Source organism: Ascaphus truei, chromosome 1 (assembly GCF_040206685.1).
Source record: "Ascaphus truei isolate aAscTru1 chromosome 1, aAscTru1.hap1, whole genome shotgun sequence".
Lineage (NCBI taxonomy): Eukaryota > Metazoa > Chordata > Amphibia > Anura > Ascaphidae > Ascaphus > Ascaphus truei.
In genome coordinates this window covers 411,810,411-411,828,999 of record NC_134483.1, presented here as the reverse complement: position 1 = coordinate 411,828,999, position 18,589 = coordinate 411,810,411, and positions in this window count along the sequence as shown.

Here is an 18,589-nt window from a genome sequence, read left to right as displayed (position 1 = left end):
CATATAAATTCAGGTCCAAAAATTGTATTTGGTTTTTATTATATGTGTGAGTAAATTTCAGATTGAGTGTGTTATCTGCCAGGTATTCAAAAAACCTCAAAAGGTCCTCCTCCCCACCACTCCAGATCAAGATAGGTCATCAATGTAGCGCTTATAAAACACCACATAATGCCTGAAGGGGTTAGAATCTCCAAACACGTGGGACATCTCCCACCAACCCATGAACAGGTTGGCATAGGAGGGGGCAAACGAGGTCCCATAGCTGTCCCACGTGTTTGGAGATAATACTGCTGATCAAAGAAGAAATAGTTGTGGGTGAGTGAGAATCTAATACTATCCAAAATGAAGGCTATATGTGCTGGGGAAAGAGTAGAGTGATTGTGCAAAGAGAATTCAGTGGCTGTGAGACCGTGCTCGTGATTAATAATATTGTATAAAGAAGCCACATCTAGGGTTACCCAGATGTAGCTTGGGTGCCAAATTAAAGGTGCTAAAAAAGATAAAACATGCTTAGTGTCTATGATGTGTGAGGGTAAGGAAAAAACAAGTGGCTGTAAAAAGTGATCTATGTATTTAGAAAGGTGTTCACCCAGGGAACCAATGCTTGAAATTATGGGTCTACCTGGGGGTGCAGTGAGTGTTTTGTGTATCTTGGGCAAGTGATGGAAAATGGGAGTGATGGGATCTGGAGTGGTAAGGAAGTCTCGCTCATAGTCTGCCTTATCGCGCTCAAATTTTGTTTGCTTATTTAGCATAATTGTTTTCTCTTGTTTATTGAGCTTGCTTGCAGTTTTCAAATCTAGCTCTTTAAAGATTTCCATATGCGAAAAGGCTTTTAGTTGGTGCTGCAATTCTGATATTTGTTTGGACACGATTTTATTTTCTTCAGATTTAAATCTTATAATGAGGTCCATTAGTTTAAATGAGCAGTCATTGAGAATGTGGCACCATTGTTGCTCAAATTCCCCATTCACAAAGCCAAAGGAGGGTGTTTTTGTATGACGTAACCCTCTGGGAATGTACTTAACGCGATTGTAATTCTCCATGGTTGTGATTTCCCACCATATGCGTTGCCGTGATAATAGACATTTCTCCAACTTATTGAAGTGTGCCTTGAGGTCTGCAGTGTCCTCACAGAGTAGTTCAGTGGTGTTGCTAAAAATAGCCTCCGCTCTGTGCATGCGATTGGCAGTGTTGCAGCAGCTAAATAAAAAGTCTGGATCTTGCTCAGGTGCAATGTCCATGTTGGTGTAGCCCTTTACCGTGTGTGTGTAAATCAAACCACACGTGCTATGCACGGGGTGAGTCCCAGTATTGCCAGGCAAATAAACAAGGGAAGCAGTAGAAGAGTCCCAGGGATGTATAACAACTAGTGTCCACGAGCTGCTGACAGAAAAATTGTACCAAGTACCAAGGAGTCTGTCGTGCGCTTCAGTGTATTACACAGGTCTGGAGGTATCAGACACTGGAGTAGGTATGAGGGAGCTATGCAGGGCCACATAAATAACCGGTGCAGGGGGATAATATTGTTACATCACCTGCTCCTCCGGTTTGGGACCCACTCTCCTCGCCTACTCCTGTGTGCCACCGTCAGAAACGATTCAGGGAAATGGAGGAAGTTCGGCGCAACTGCGTATGTCTGAAAGAAGGCTCCCGGATGTCTCTTCAAAAAACTTTATTATTCACACACCAGGGCTACACCAGCGTCTCCCCCTCAACGCGTTTCACCCTTACACAGAGGGCTTCGACTCGGAGTGGGGAGAAGTGGTGACAGCCTGTTTAAATACCCTAAAAAGCCCGCGAAAGCGGAATAAAAGATTTAACCCTTTCAATACTTTTTAGCCTGTTAAAGAATATCTATGCCATAACATCGTGGTGTCTATGTTAATCACACAATATTCCTAATAAACATAAACATATGCATAGATTAGATTATTTGGCTACATATTAAAGGTATGTAAATACATTAAAATGCTGGTTACAACACTGCATCAGAAAGAAAAAGTCCCTAAATTCCTATTGTTTAAGCCAAACTGCTACAAGTCCATGTTAATATACATATAAATGAATGGACTTCCTTATAATTAATATATGCCATAACTATTTAATGCATATGCTGTTCGGCAAGGAAATAAAAGGGAGGAAAAGGAGAAGAAAAAGAGGGGGAGGGGGGGAGGGGAGGGAGAGGGAAGGGGAGGGGGAAGGGGAAATGGATGGGGGGGTGGGGGGGGTTAAGGAGGTGATGAAGAAAGAAACAGAACGGAAGATAATACCAATGTCAAGTTAACACACTGTACACTCTATTGTTGGGAGGACAAATATATGTTAACATTCTAAATCTAAATGGTCTAAAGAAAACATCGCAGATCCCAATCCACATTAAGTCCGTTGGGTTGTAGCGTGTTTAATGCATTTATCCAACGCGCCTCTCGTTGGTGTAAAAGCTTAGTTCTATCACCTCCCCGAGGGGGTATGGCTATGTGTTCTATTGTGCAACATTGGAAATGTTCTACAAAACCCAACGGACAGTTGTTAATGTGTATTGGTACCGGATGTGTCATGTCTTTGTTTGTAATTAACCTTAAGTGTTCTAAAATGCGGATTTTTAGGGCTCTACTTGTTAGCCCCACATATTGTTTTTTACATCCGCATTGTAACAAGTATACAACAAAGTTCGTCTGACATGACATAAACGTTCTTATATGGAATCTACGTGTTTCATCTTTGTTAGAGAAATGCGTGGTTTTCATCACCTTAGGACAAATCTTACAGTGTCCGCATTTGAATGTATTTACATACCTTTAATATGTAGCCAAATAGTCTAATCTATGCATATGTTTATGTTTATTATGAATATTGTGTGATTAACATAGACACCACGATGTTATGGCATAGATATTCTATGTATAGATATGTATACATCCTCTTTCATACACTCTGCTATACCTCACCCTTTTGCCGATCCACTCCGTCTTTAACTCCCCTTAAGAGGTTTTAGATTAGCTATATATATTTTGGTTTACCTTTTTGTGTTATGTAATAAGTATAAATTAAGTAATAAATAATTTTTTGTTTTGTATTTTAACCTCCTATACCCATATGGTTTAATATAGTTGATTTATCTGTGTACATATACTACCACTCAGAGTTATTAATTTAGTTGAGTGCAATCTATGGGAACGCTTTCTCTTGGTCATCTTTGACCACCCTATCCACTGGTTCACAGTTCCATGGACCACTTTTTACTTTGGTATAGATTATTAAGGTGAGCAGTGTTTTTTCCTTTCCCTACTTCTGCGTCGGTTTGGGATCTTGTGATCCCCTTTCTTTAAACACTTTGCTCCCTAGTGTTTGCTTATACAAGAGGTTTCCCTTCCCTGATTTATACACACACCGGTATCTTCTACTATCCATATTGTTTCAGTATGTCAGGTATCCTGTCACACCAACCTGATTTTAATGTTTGGAGTACTGAAGCACAAGATGTTTTTTCTAGTAATAAATTAGCTACAGACATGACAGACCAGCCAGATATTAAAAAATATTTTGCAGAGCTTGATAAACTGTTTACAACACAGACTAAGACCTGGTGGGAGATCACAAGCCTTGAGAAATACTTATCTGCAAAACTAGTGCCAAGAGGGCTTCGTGTCTACATAGCACCTTCCCACCTTATTGTGGAGGAAGAATTTCATAAAGGATGGTCTAAAATCCTGCTAGATTGCTCAGCGAAGTTAATGACCTTCCTGATAGAATACGAACAGAGGAAACTGGAAAAAACTAACACAAACATTAAAACACTTTTAGAAACTGCACACACCTGGAAAGATCACTCAGATTTGGACACACTGGACAAAAAACTCAAAAGTAATATAAGCAAAATTAAAGCAGATATAACAGAGAGAAAACAAAAAAAGTTTTTGCGTGATGTGAAAGATTTTGAAGAAGGGAAAATCTTCCGCAAAAGGACCCGCCCCTTTCCCCCACCAGCTGACAAATATCCCTATACAGGGGAGTCTTCCACGGAGTGGGAGAATAGTGACACAGACCTAGAGACAAGTCACGCACCCACCCCATCTGGTTTTTTTAGAACATTTGGCCCCCCCATATCCCATCAGAGACGGAAGGGAACAAGGAGAGGGGGCATTAAGCTCAAATCAAAATCAATTGAGAGACAGGGACAGATGGGGATACAGGCCCCAATACAGGGCGAGAGGGTACAGGAGAAGGAGGTCTCACAGATAATTAATCTGTCACACAAAACTCTGACCCCTGCACACATGTCGGTACTATCTAGAGGACTGTCCTACTGCCCAACAAATCAGATTAACAAATTTGAGTGTGTTAAGGATTTGAATCTCTTCTCGCGCAAACTACTACTTCACAAATTCCATACCAGACGCGAGAAGAGACTTAACCTTAACACACCCATGGAAGGCTACGATCATATGGATCGTATGAATATACGCCTCCTGGGGGACCTACTTAGAGAAAGTGAGAAACCACCAGGTGAAGGCCTTTCACAAACCTAAGAAACAAATCGAAATTTATGCCCGCCATGGAGACGTGTTCCAACATAGAAGTTTTTACTAATCTGATTACTAGGGAAATTGAAGATCTACACACGCATACTATGAGTAAATCAAATAATAACATATCTTCCAGTGAAATACATGCTCTGAGAGATCTGGAAACAGATAAAAGCATTGTAATCAAACCCTCGGACAAAGGGGGCAATATAGTTCTATTGGATAAATCCAACTATATCCAGGAATGTGCTAACTTACTAAAGGATCCAAAGTGTTATAGGATACTTGATACAGACCCCACTGACTCCTTGAAAGCCAAACTTACTACCATCCTGAAAGAAGGTTTAGAGACAAAAGTGATCACCAAGACCGAATTTGAATTTATCCTTATACCGCACCCTAGGATAGCTACATTCTATCATCTACCTAAGGTGCACAAAGGCCTATCCCCTCCACCTGGTAGGCCAATTGTATCAGGGATTGGAAATGTCACCTCCAACGCAAGCGTATATCTCGATAAGTTTTTACGTCCACTAGTGAGCCTTCTCCCGTCACATCTGAAAGACACTAAAGATGTTTTGCTTAGAATAAACAATGTACATATTGATGACGACACTTTTCTAGTGGGCCTTGACGTAGTGAATCTATACACTAGTATCCCACACACGTTTGGACTCGGGGCAGTTAATTTCTCCCTGAGGTCTAGAGATATGGAGGCCAAAACACATAACTCCTTCGTCATCAAACTCTTAGAATTTGTACTTACAAGCAACTTCTTTATATTTAACGGGAAGTACTATCATCAAATCCAGGGCACGGCCATGGGAACCACGTGTGCCCCCACCTATGCCAATCTATATCTAGGCTGGTGGGAGGAAACCGTGGTTTTTGGCTGTGACCTGGATATGTATGCGGACAACATTATCATGTGGGTCCGCTACATTGATGATATTCTCATGTTGTGGAAGGGCTCACTGGCTCTCCTGGAAGAATTCGTTACCAAATTGAATACTAACAAATTCAATTTGAAACTCACAATGCAAACGGACAAAAAGACCTTAGTCTTTGTGGACATAACTATCTACAAAGACACTGAAGGGTACCTACAAACCACACTATTTAGAAAACCCACAGCCACCAACAGCATTCTACGGGCAGATAGCCACCACCCCACCCATCTGGTCCAAAATATACCTACGGGACAATTTCTCCGCCTACGACGCAACTGCTCTACTATGGCAGAATTTGCGACCAAGGCTGAAGAAATGAGCCAGAGGTTTTATGAGAGGGGATACAGCAAGAATGTAGTCCAGAAAGCACTAAAGAGAGCCAAACATACAACAAGAGACACACTTCTGACACAAAACAAAAAGAGACCAGACACTAAAGAAGTAATACGTTTTATTGGCACATATAATACACAGTGGCATGACCTCAGACGTATTTTTACCAAATATTGGCACATCCTTACGGAAGACGAGGACTTGGCTGAAGTGTTGAATCCATCACCAACACTAACATGTAGAAGATCACGTAACCTGAAAGATAGGATGGTACAGAGCCACTACCAACCTATACCTAATAGAACTTGGCTAGATCACAAACCACAGGGGTCATTTCCCTGCGGGAAATGTAAAGCATGCATACACATGCCACCCACTAAATCATTCACAGACTCCACACAAGCAAAAACATTTAACATCACTGACTTCATAAACTGCAACAGCAAAGGAGTCATATATACCATCACTTGTACATGCAAAAAAATATATGTGGGTAAAACCTTCCGCCAACTAAAAGTTAGAATTCTTGAACACCTGGGGTCCATTCGAAACAAACATGACACACCTCTGTCGAGACACATGAATGGAGTACATGACGGTGCATCTGCACGTTTGCGCTTTGCCGGGATAGAACTGGTACCTTTGGGACCACGCAAAGGCGATTGGAATAGGACACTTCTACAAAAAGAGAGTAAATGGATATACACGCTAAACACTCTCAGTCCCACAGGTCTAAATGAGGGGTTTATATACTCACCCTTCATTTGAAGTTTCCCTAGTCAGGGAATGTATTCCGAACACATTTGTGTACAGCCCCATTTTTTGGACCATCCATGTGTGGATTATACACCCAATTATGTGAATATATGCAATCTATACTTACCTCTGCGAATGTACTGACCAACTATAACCTTCACAAATGCATGTGACTACTACTCCTATGAATTAAATAAGTCAGCTTAAAGATATTTAAAGAGTAGTAAGACCGCATTGACCCCTTTGGGCGGTCTAAATAGACAGCGGTCACTCCTACACGACTAACATATACATTTGCAGTCACTACAATATATGGTAAGAAGATTCGCATATACCTATTCATCTGCCACATTAAGGCATGATTACTGTTAGCATCGCTAGCATCGTGGTATACACACCATGTATCTAACTACATATGTAGTGGCTCATCTATTACCCAACTATGTGAATATATGCAACCTATACTTACCTCTACGACTGCACTGATCAACTGTAACCTTCACAAATGCATTTGACTACTACTCCTATGAACTAAATAGTCAGCTTAAAGATATTTAAAGAGTAGCAAGACCGCATTGACCCTTTTGGGCGGTCTAAATAGACAGCGGTCACTCCTACATGACCTACATATACAATTGCAGTTACTACAATATATGGTAAGAAGACTAGCATATACCAATTCATCAGCTACATCACGGCATGTTTACTGTAAGCATCGCTAGCATCGAGGCATATATACCATGTATCTAACTACATATTTAGTGGCTCATTCATTACCCAATTATGTGAATATATGCAACCTATACTTACCTCTGCGAATGTACTGACCAACTGTAACCTTCACAAATGCATTTGGCTACTACTCCTATGAACTAAATAGTCAGCTTAAAGATATTTAAAGAGTAGCAAGACCGCATTGACCCTTTGGGCGGTCTAAATAGACAGCGGTCACTCCTACATGACAAACATATACATTTGCAGTCACTACAATATATGGTAAGTAGATTCGCATATAGCTATTTAATCAGCTACATCACGGCATGACTACTGTAAGCATCGCTAGCATCGTGGCATACACACCATGTAACTAACTACATATTTGGTGGCTCATTTAGTACCCAATTATGTGAATATATGCAACCAATACTTACCTCTGCGAATATACTGACCAACTGTAACTTTCACATATGCATTTGACTACTACTCCTAGGAATCAAATAGTCAGCTTAAAGATATTTAAAGAGTAGCAAGACCGCATTGACCCTTTTGGGCGGTCTAAATAGACAGCTGTCACTCCTACATGACTAACATATACATTTGCAGTCACTACAATATATGGTAAGAAGATTCACATATACCAATTCATTTGGTACATTACGGCATGATTATTGTCAGCATCACACACATCACCATTCAATATATCATATACACAGGGATCATGTAACTATTACAGTCAGAATACCCATTTAAGCATCACTAATCTACAGATGTGGTTATATTATCCACACATTACCTGATAGCGGCGGACGAACCTATCAGGAACGTAGGCATACACTAAATACGCCCACGGAACCGCCCCCAGGAGGTATAAATACACACTAGTGAGGAGACAACCTATACTCCTCCCCCCAGAAGAAGCGCCGCTAGGCGTGAAACGATCGTCGGGTGTCATGCGACGCTCATACCGATGACGTCAGCCGTTTGTTTTTACAGAGTGTGAGACGGAGGCTGAGGCATCTACGGTGTTCACAGAGTCTAAAGATCCGGATATGGGTGATATACAGCGCGCTATTGCGAGACAGCATACTCATTAGAGTAATATCCCTCCACGCTTTGAGGAGTCTGATAAGTGAGAGATATCTAGCTGCTTTCATTTAACTACACAGTGACGCTTAACTGTGAGCTTCAGATATACAGAGGCTAGTGTGTATTGTGTATTGTGACTAACTCTAGTCACCACAGCGCATATACTCTATATAATAGACCAACACTTTTGGGTCTAGAGGCAGAATTACTTATATATGGCACTCTTGTGCCTGCGCTGTATACATCCTCTTTCATACACTCTGCTATACCTCACCCTTTTGCCGATCCACTCCGTCTTTAACTCCCCTTAAGAGGTTTTAGATTAGCTATATATATTTTGGTTTACCTTTTTGTGTTATGTAATAAGTATAAATTAAGTAATAAATAATTTTTTGTTTTGTATTTTAACCTCCTATACCCATATGGTTTAATATAGTTGATTTATCTGTGTACATATACTACCACTCAGAGTTATTAATTTAGTTGAGTGCAATCTATGGGAACGCTTTCTCTTGGTCATCTTTGACCACCCTATCCATAGATATTCTTTAACAGGCTAAAAAGTATTGCAGGGGTTAAATCTTTTATTCCGCTTTCGCGGGCTTTTTAGGGTATTTAAACAGGCTGTCACCACTTCTCCCCACTCCGAGTCGAAGCCCTCTGTGTAAGGGTGAAACGCGTTGAGGGGGAGACGCTGGTGTAGCCCTGGTGTGTGAATAATAAAGTTTTTTGAAGAGACATCCGGGAGCCTTCTTTCAGACATGCGCAGTTGCGCCGAACTTCCTCCATTTCTACAGATAAGTACATTTAGTCTGCCATCAAGTTCCACAAGTGAGCGTGTATGCCCATAAATGGGGGACAGCAAGCCACAATTATCCACAAGACTGCATCCCCGTCCAGCACCTCCGACAGCTGTTTCGCCTACTGGCTTCTTCCGGGAGTGTAGTGATTGATGTGACTTCAGAATTTAAAGCTCTGCGCACTTCGTGACATCATAGATCAGCCGATAACAATTAAGGCTAAGATACAGACAGATCGTGTTGTCTTGGTTTTACGCCTTGTGATAGATGGAAAGCCACGTCATTTTATTAAAGGCATAATGGCCTACATAGTCAATGCATGACATTATATCCCAGTTATGTATCCCTAAGACTTAAAGAAAGAGTCGTTAGGGACATGAAATAAAAGGCACAATAGGGACAGGTATGTATAGTACTTCCACCACAAATCACATAAACGAAATTAAAAGCAGGGTATACATAACATAAATTCAGCCACAGTTTATATAGAGAGAACAGATCATAAATAAATATAAAAAACGACATTGCACTCAAAGACAATACAAAAAAATAAAGAAAAGAAGGAGGCCCATGAAAACAGGAAGTCCCAAAATGGGCCTATGTGAGAGTTAGATCTAGAGAAACATAGCATAACCCATGTAATAATTGAGCCCCCGAGGCATAAGTGAACCCAACTGAGTGATCCACCTACACTCCTTTTGGAGCAGATTTTTTTCTAGATCTCCACCTCTAATGCCCAATGCAACCTTGTCAATGGCAAAAGCTGCCAAAACCGAAGGATCCGATTTATGTACTAACATAAAGTGTTGTGCAACACTGGTTATTTTTTTGCCAGCCGATGTGTCACGAGATGCATTTCTAATGTTTCGGGCATGCTCTAATATACGAAAACGTAATTCTCGCGTAGTCATGCCTACGTATATTAATCGGCAAGGGCAGCTCACATAGTATATAACTCCCTTTGACTTGCAATTTAGAAAGAAACGGATATCAAATTCTTTGGTCCCAGTACTGTCCATAAATTTAGATGTTGGAGACATGTGCTGGCAAACCGAGCACATGCCACATTTGTAAAAAAAACGTTTTTAATGTTACAATTAAGAAAAGTACTGGAGGGAGTTGGAGTATAGTGGCTCCTAACCAATTTGTCTTTCAGATTAGGAGACCTCCTACTTGTTAAACTCACAGAGCTGCCCAGCACCGACCAGAGGTCTACATCAGATAGCAAAATACTCCAGTGTTGATTAATGATCCTCCTCAGATTCGCCCACTGACTGTTGTAAGTGTCAATGAAGTGAATAGTGGAGTCCCCAGATCCCCGAATCTTTGGAGTCAGCAGAGAATTCCTATCCCTGTTTAAGCTGGCCTGGAATCGCCGGCTGATTTGTGTTTTACTGTATCCACAATCCTTAAAGCGGTTTTTTTTTAGCTCTTTAGCTCTCTCTTTGAATATTCCATCAGTAGAGCAATTACGTTTTAAACGTAAAAATTCCCCACCCGGAATTCCATTAATTTGGTGAACCGGGTGTGAACTAGATGCGTATAATACAGAATTTGTAGAGGTTTTTTTCCTGTGAATGTCGGTGGTAATACACCCATCAGGATCAATGCTAATTTGGAAATCTAGGAACTCCACAGATTTACTGCTCCACTGTGTGGTGAGTTTGATGTTATACCCGCTGTGGTTGAGAAGATCGACGAACACCTCCAACTCCGCAGCAGAACCCTGCCAGAGAACGAAGATGTCGTTGATATATCTCAACCACAGCAGGACATGAGTAGTAAGGAAAAGATTTTCATCAGTGAACACCACCTCTCTTTCCCACCACCCCAGGAAGAGATTAGCATAGGAGGGCACACAGGTCGCACCCATCGCCGTTCCCCTGACTTGAAGATAAAAAGAATTCCTGAAAACAAAATAATTATTGTATTGTATTGTATTGTATGTCTTTATTTATATAGCGCCATTAATGTACATAGCGCTTCACAGCAGTAATACATGTGGTAATCCAATAAATAACAGATAATATAAATAACAGATCATGGGAATAAGTGCTTTAGACATTAAGGAAGAGGAGTCCCTGCTCCGAGGAGCAGTCTAGTCCGTTAGTATAAATGATAAAAGTTGCATAAGTGTGTCAACAAGGCTGGAACTCAGGTTCTGCATCGACAGGAAGTATCTGGCGGCGTGTAATCCATCCAGATGTTGAATACATGTATACAAACTCTCTACATCACACATCACCAGAATAGTCTCCCCGTCGACCGTCACCTGGTCCAGCCTTGACAACACATCCATTGTATCACGGATGTAAGATGAAAGGCTCTCTACTGAAGTACATAGAAAGCAGTCAAGAAAATAGCAGATGGGCTCAGACAGCCCCCCTATGCCTGAAACAATAGGTCATCCTGGGGAGTGGGAAGGATTTTTGTGAATTTTTGGCAGCAAATATAAAATTGGAACCACAGGACACTTTGAAATAAGACCTTCATAATTAAGTTTGGTCAGCGTACCAATAGAGAATGCTTCCAAAAGAATTTTATCAAGGGGTGCCTTGAATCTTGATGTCAGATCTCCAGGGAACTCCTGCTAGCACGTTCGATTACGGAGTTGCCTGTACACTTCTGCTTCATAGAGGGTTTTTGGCCATAGGACAATATTGCCCCCCTTATCGGAGGGCTTGATCTCAATTGTTTTCAACTGTTGTAAGCTGTCTATTGCCAGTCATTCAGATTTAGTGAGGTTGGTCTTCGTGATCTTATCCGGTAACTGTGAGATAGCTTGGCTAAGCAGTTCAGAAAAAACTTCAATCTGAGACGACGTCTGTAGAGGTGGACAGAACACCAATTTGGGTCTGATATGTTTTGCAACCGCCAATTCATTTGTAACTGATTCTGTATTTTCTTCAATTAGTGATATTAGAGTATTAAGATTACGTTCATCAGTTGATGCCAAACTCTGAGTTTGTGGTAATTCATCTTCTGCAGATTTTGAATAGTGTTTAAATAACAAAAATTTCCTGCAAAAAAGGTGAAGATCTGTAGTCCACATAAATTTATCACAGTTATAAGTGGGAGAGAATGGTAAAACATACTGGACACCTAACAAGCTCCTATTGAACCCCCAGAATGACCACAACATATATATAAGCATATGAGAATGGTAAGCCACGTTCCAGTACATTACATTGCTATGTTCCTATTTCTCTTGTCTTCCCCTTGCTGATAAATTTGATTATGTTTCATTTTCTAACATGTATGGGGTTTCTTTGTGTATGCGCATGAGGTGACACTGTGTCTCTCATATCCTTTTGGATTTGTTCATTTATCTTTGGGTATTATTTTCATGCACTAATTATTAGGGGGATATATGTTTTCAACTTTATTTACCCTACCCCATGTGCAGATAGATTACCCTCTGTGTGTGACTCACAAATCCAGGTGCTGCTTTCTGTGTGTTAATTTTAGTTAGGATATCTATCAATTTGGTTATATCCTAACTCTAGGATTATTTAGCTGATACTCATTTGGTTTCAGCTATCAGAGTGTTATACCATCTTTCTCTCTCAGTGGCCCTTCTATAGGGGACCGGCCGGTCATATGTCCGTGTGGGATCTTGTGATTTCCACTACGACCGTTCAGGTTCCCCTTTCCCCTATCTCTGACATTTGGGCTTTTCACTCTTGAGAGTTTTCGTGCACACAGTATGTTTAGGATATGAGTTAATGACTGTGTTTTCCCTGTCCGTTTTTGTTTTTATATGTATGTTTTATTTTACATCTTGGTTCATTTGTTCTTCTAGTCCGTGATTAATATTTTTTTTTGTTTTTCATCTATTATATGATCAGAGTGCTTGTTTATGGGATTTTCTTTTCTCCTTTTAGTGTTTCCATATATATACAGTATATAATCATCACTTGGTGATCAGCAAGCTAATGGGACATGACGACACCATGTCACCAAAGCTTTTCACTGCAACATTTCAAGATTTTTTCAAGACATTGAATCGGGAAGAATAAGGAATTAAAATCAATGGTGAATATCTACGATTTTCATATGACGTTATTTCTGTCACAAGTCCAGAAGACCTCCAGCAACAAATCAGAGAACTTGCTGAAGCATGTAAGAAAGTGCGCCTCCATACGAATCTCAGCAAGACCAAAGTGATCAATGTGATGTTCAACAAATATATATAATGTGATGTCTCAGTCACACCGCAGGGTCTTTTGTCCCTGATCAAAGGCAGGGAATGTAGAGGTTGGTGAACAGGGGTCTATTTACAGGGTTAACACATAATACAAAACAAACAAAAAGACCTAACTCCATTTTGGGAGCGTTGACTAATATAACTTATTCGCTTACTAATCATGGGAGAGCTAAGCTGTTTCCCCACTTTGCACCCTGTACCTGAAGCTTTCCCCTGATCCACTTGAAGAGGTGGATTTTCAGCTGGGCTTTGAATGTGGAATGTAAAGCTGCTTGACGATTATTCAGTTGAACAGCGTTCAATAGGTAGGGAGAGATTACTGAAAAATGTTAAGATGGGCACAGAAGGGACAAACTTGGGTAGAGCGTAAGAGACGTGTAAGACGTGTAATGAGATCAGAGTTGAGATATATGGAGCTGCAGAGGAGTGTAGTCTTAAGATTAAGGAGGATCATTTTGTAGTTTATACAGAAATACATAGGAAGTCAGTAGAGAGAGTTCAGCAGGTTGCAATCAGATACACGTCTAGAAAAGGAGATGTCCCCGGTGGCTGCTGCTGCACGTGCTACGGCATGCGCACCACACACCAGAGCACAGCCCTCTATGGAGAAGGCCCCAGTCTCTGTGGGCGTGCAAAGCGTGATGACGTGACCGCTGAAAGGAAAGAGAAGAATTTTGTCTTTCCCTGCAGCGATGCGATCACATGGCTGATTAGTGGTAGTAGAACATAGGAAGGGGCATATCTTAGCAATGTTGCAAAGGAAAAAGCAGCAAGATTTAATAACAGTGTTTATATGCGAAGAGAAGGAAAGGGAAGAGTTGAATGTAACCCATAGGCAGCATGCTTGTGAGACTGGGTGAATAGTAGTGTTAACTGCAAAGGAGAAGGAAACAATGGGACCTGGTTTGTGAGGGAATATGAAAAGTTCTACCTTAGTAATGTTAAGCTTGATGTGACAAAGGGCCATTCATGCAGAAATAGCTCATAGGCACTCTAATTTTTGACTGGACTGCGGGTGCAAAGTCAGGTGTAGATAAGTACTGTCTAAGTGAATCCAAAGAAGTCAATGAGGTCATCCAGCGAAAGGATATAGCTAGAAGAGTAAGGGGCCTAAAACTGAGCCTTGAGGTACACCTACAGAGAGTTCCAGAGAGGTTGAGTAGGAGTTGGCATAACAGACACTGAAGAAATACTGAGAAGTAGGAGGAAAACCAGGAAAGGGCCATGGTTGCCAAGTGGAGAATGTGAAGGAGAAGAGGGTGGTAAACCGTATTAAAAGCTCAGGAGAGGTGCATAAGAATGAAATTGTTTCCATGAGATCTGGAAGCCATCCGCTTCTTTGGTGACTTGGGTTCTTTGAAGTCTGCTGTAATAATGCATCAGAGCATGTATACACATATAGTAGAAGTATATTTAACTCAACCAAAGGCTCCTGTGTGTTTCCTCTATTACTAATACCTGGTCATGTCATTGTGGATCCAGTTTTGAGACTCCAGGATCAACAGATGGTGAGCACCAAGGAGGAAAATATTGATAACTTTTATTTAAAGAAAAGGTGTGCCATTCTTTCACTCCCTCCTTTTTCCATGAGGTATATGTAAAGAGGCAATACGTTCCAGAAGTTTCTAAGCAAGAGGCAAGAGGGGACAGAGCGATAGTTAGAATGGGCGGTAGGGTCTAGGGTGTTATTATAAAGAATAGGTCTAACAATAGCTAGTTTAAAAAAAAATGGAAAAGTACCAGAGCATTGAGATGAGTTAAAGATGTTAGTGAGGATGGGGACCGTGGTAGAAGTGAGGGATTCAAGAGACGGAGGGAATTGAGTCAAGGCTGCACAGGGTGGAGTTGGAGGAAAGCAGCAGGAGAGATACTTCTTCCTCTGTAAATGGAGAAGAGACAAAGGCAGATGAAGGAGGATTAGTAAGGAGGGATGGGGAAGGAGAGGGGATTTATTTGCCAATAGCTTCCTCCATGTTCTTGAAATAGTCAGCAAAGTCTTGGGGTGTAATAGAAGGGGTGCAGCATTTTGTGGCAGGAGGTCAAAGAAGGTTGTCACTAGACAGAAAAGAGGTGGCGTGGGTTGGAGTTTTGCTTATTTATAACAGAGGTGAAGAAACCCAGTTTGGCAAGAAAAAGAGCAGAATTAAAGCAGGATAGAAAAAAATTATAGTGCAGAAAATCAGCTAGAGTGTGACTTCTTCTGGAGGCGTTCAGTGGAACGAGTACAAGAGTGCAGAAAATGTGTGTGTGTGTGTTTAGCCAGGGTTATGGATTGGAGCGCCGTGAGTGTCGGCATACAGGAGAAGCATACTGGTCAAATGAGGAGGCAAGGGCAGTGTTGTAAGTTGTGCCAGGATTGTTTGGATCAGATGCATGTGATAGTAAAGAAAACTTTGATTTTAGGCTGAATACCAAGGATTGAGGGTCAATAGATTGCAATTATAATGGCTAAAGGTTGAGTGTGAGGATTGTAAGAGAGTGAAAATATGATGAGGTTATAATCAGAGTGGAAAGGAGAGATAGCTACATTGGATAAGGAACATTTTTTAGTGAAGATGAGATCAAGGAAGTGGCCGTCCATGTGGGTGCTGGAAGTAGTCCATTAGAGGAGACCAAAGGAGGAAGTGAAAGAAGAAGTGAGATGCCCAGGAATGTGAGGTGTCAATGTGACAGTTAAAGTCTCTTAATAGGAGAGTGGGTGAGTCAGTATAGAGAAGGATAACCGGGATTCAGCATCAGAAAGGAAAATGGAGTGTGTGCATGTAGAGTTAGGTGGCCTGTAGATGACACCATTAAGCAGAGAAAGTGGATAGAAAGGGTGAATAGTATGGGCCTCAAAGGATGAGAAGATCAGTGAAGACAGTGTAGGTAGGGGTTGAAATTTACAGTGAATCCCTGGCTGCAGTGAAAGCACTGTTTGCTAAGTGATAATCGGGAAATTATGTGAGAAAGAAGAACCACCATAGGAGAGAGCTATCTCCAGGGCAGAAGCAGAGTGTGAGAGCCAAGTATGTCAGTGCAAATAGGTGAAGATAGCGAGAGAAGAACAGGTCATGAAGAGCTAGATATTTGTAAACCAGAAAAAGAGCTTTCCAGAGAGCACATGAATAATGAAGAGAAGCAGGGGGAAAGCAGGGAATAGATATCAGGTTGAAAGGGTTTGAGCTTTTAGATATTGCAGATGAGAGGGCTCGCAGTTGAGAGCGAGAGCAAGTGGGGATATGGTAGGGGTCAGGGTTTGGAGAAATATCTCTAGCAGCCAAGAGAAGGAGGGCTAGGGAAAGGAGGTAAGAGGAAGACTTATTGGAGTACATGTTTTTTTGAGGAGAAGAGGTAGGTGGCAGAAATGAGTGCAAAAAGCAGTGGCGTTCATGTATGCAAAGAAGAGCATGCAAGGACTCACATGCTAGGATTCTTATTCTGTGCTAAACGGCTATGCTTGCTACAACACCGTACTTCCTCAGCCTATAAGATGGCATATTTCCCTGCTATCTGGGCTTCACAACATTTCTGCTACCGTGGGAGCTGGTTATGTTGCTCCCCTGCCTTTGCCTCTGCTATATCGAATACCTGGTTCCTGATTCCAACTTGTCCTCTAACTTTTATGCTCTCTCCCTGCTCTGACCTTGGCTTGATTGACTACTCTTCTGTTTATCTCCTGCCCCAACCTTGTATAGCTTGACTACCCCTTCTGCCTATTCATCGCTGAACTCTCATCTTATCACACCACGGATCCGGATTTCTGACTCCAGCTTCCACCTAGATTCCAGTCCTGACCCCAGTTTCAGTTTACTACACTAGTGACTCATTCCCTGCCTTCTCCTTCTCTTGCCCGGATCCCTGGTTCCAGCTTCCACTTAGATCCCAGATACTACTTATGACTCTCCCCATGGGTTTCCCCTTAAAGCTCTGATATAGAAGAGGAGATGTGTATATAGTAAGAAGAGCTGTGAGGTAGATTGGAGGAGGAGAATGTATTATTGAGAAAATATGTTGTGGAAAACAGAGCATGTTGAGGCATGGGATAGTAAAGAAAGCAATTGTGGTGATTGTGAGCAAACAAGTAGAAGTATTGAGAGAGACTGTGATAGATGAAAGTGGGAGAGGTTAGTGGTCAGGCTAGCAAGTGTAGAATATTAGTGTAATGAAGGGAGCTCACAACAAGCTGTCAAGTAATATCCTCATGTAGATGAAGTTGCTGAAGTTTTGAGGCAGATTAAAGTCCACCTCCTGTATAACTCCAGACACTATGCCTACCCACCGTGGACACGGGAGTGATGCCTGTTATCCTATATGACGCTACCTTGGTCGACTGAAGGAGGACATTATCCAGCACTTACCAGCAAGATCTACTTGATGGGCATCAACTCACACACGGCCGTGTGAGTAATAGAGCTTCACTTATAGAACCCTTAAGTCACTGTACCATTTGGTATTATTGTATTCAGACCATACTCTGTTTTCTCTTCCGTCATTCTGTTGGGTATTATTTTCTACTTGAACACCATGTTGAAGCACATGCGCTGACCATCACCACCACAACACTATGCCTACCCCTGCTATGTTTTACCCAAACTAGGTTCAAACTTATATCACTAAATAATCACATGACAATAAAACAACCTAATTGCCCATTAAAGACTACCGTAGTTAGGCTTTCGTTAAAAAAAAAGACTACCGTAGTTATTGGTCCTATCTTAGTACATGCAGTTTTTCTCCTGTGATTGGCTCTTTCTACTAAAAATGTAACGCGTCAGTGGCATCTGTGCTTCAGCCTGGGGCCCCTAAACATACAGCACCCTGGGCAACAGCACATGTGGCACCTGCCTAAAACTCGCTATTGGCTTCTAGAAATTTGAACTGCAAGATTCTGTGGGGCCTATTCTAGTATCCTTCATAACCCACTTATCGAGGCTTTTAGCTGTTATCCGCGATAAGCCCCTTATCGGCAGGTTTTGAGATTCGTTCAATTCTAGTAGCCTAGTAGATTAAGTTATCGAGGCTAATCGAGGCTCTAAAATGGCGATTTCCTCCCAAATTCCTCTCACTAGAAAAAGTTGGCTTGAAGCTGCCAACAAGCTCGTGAGAAGGTGGTTAGAGAGGGACTTAGACGAAAAATGCATTTTTCCTGCATCGGATTGATGTCGGGGGTGTCCGGAGCTGATACACATGAATACAAGCAACGGAGACTGCATGAATCAGATGCAT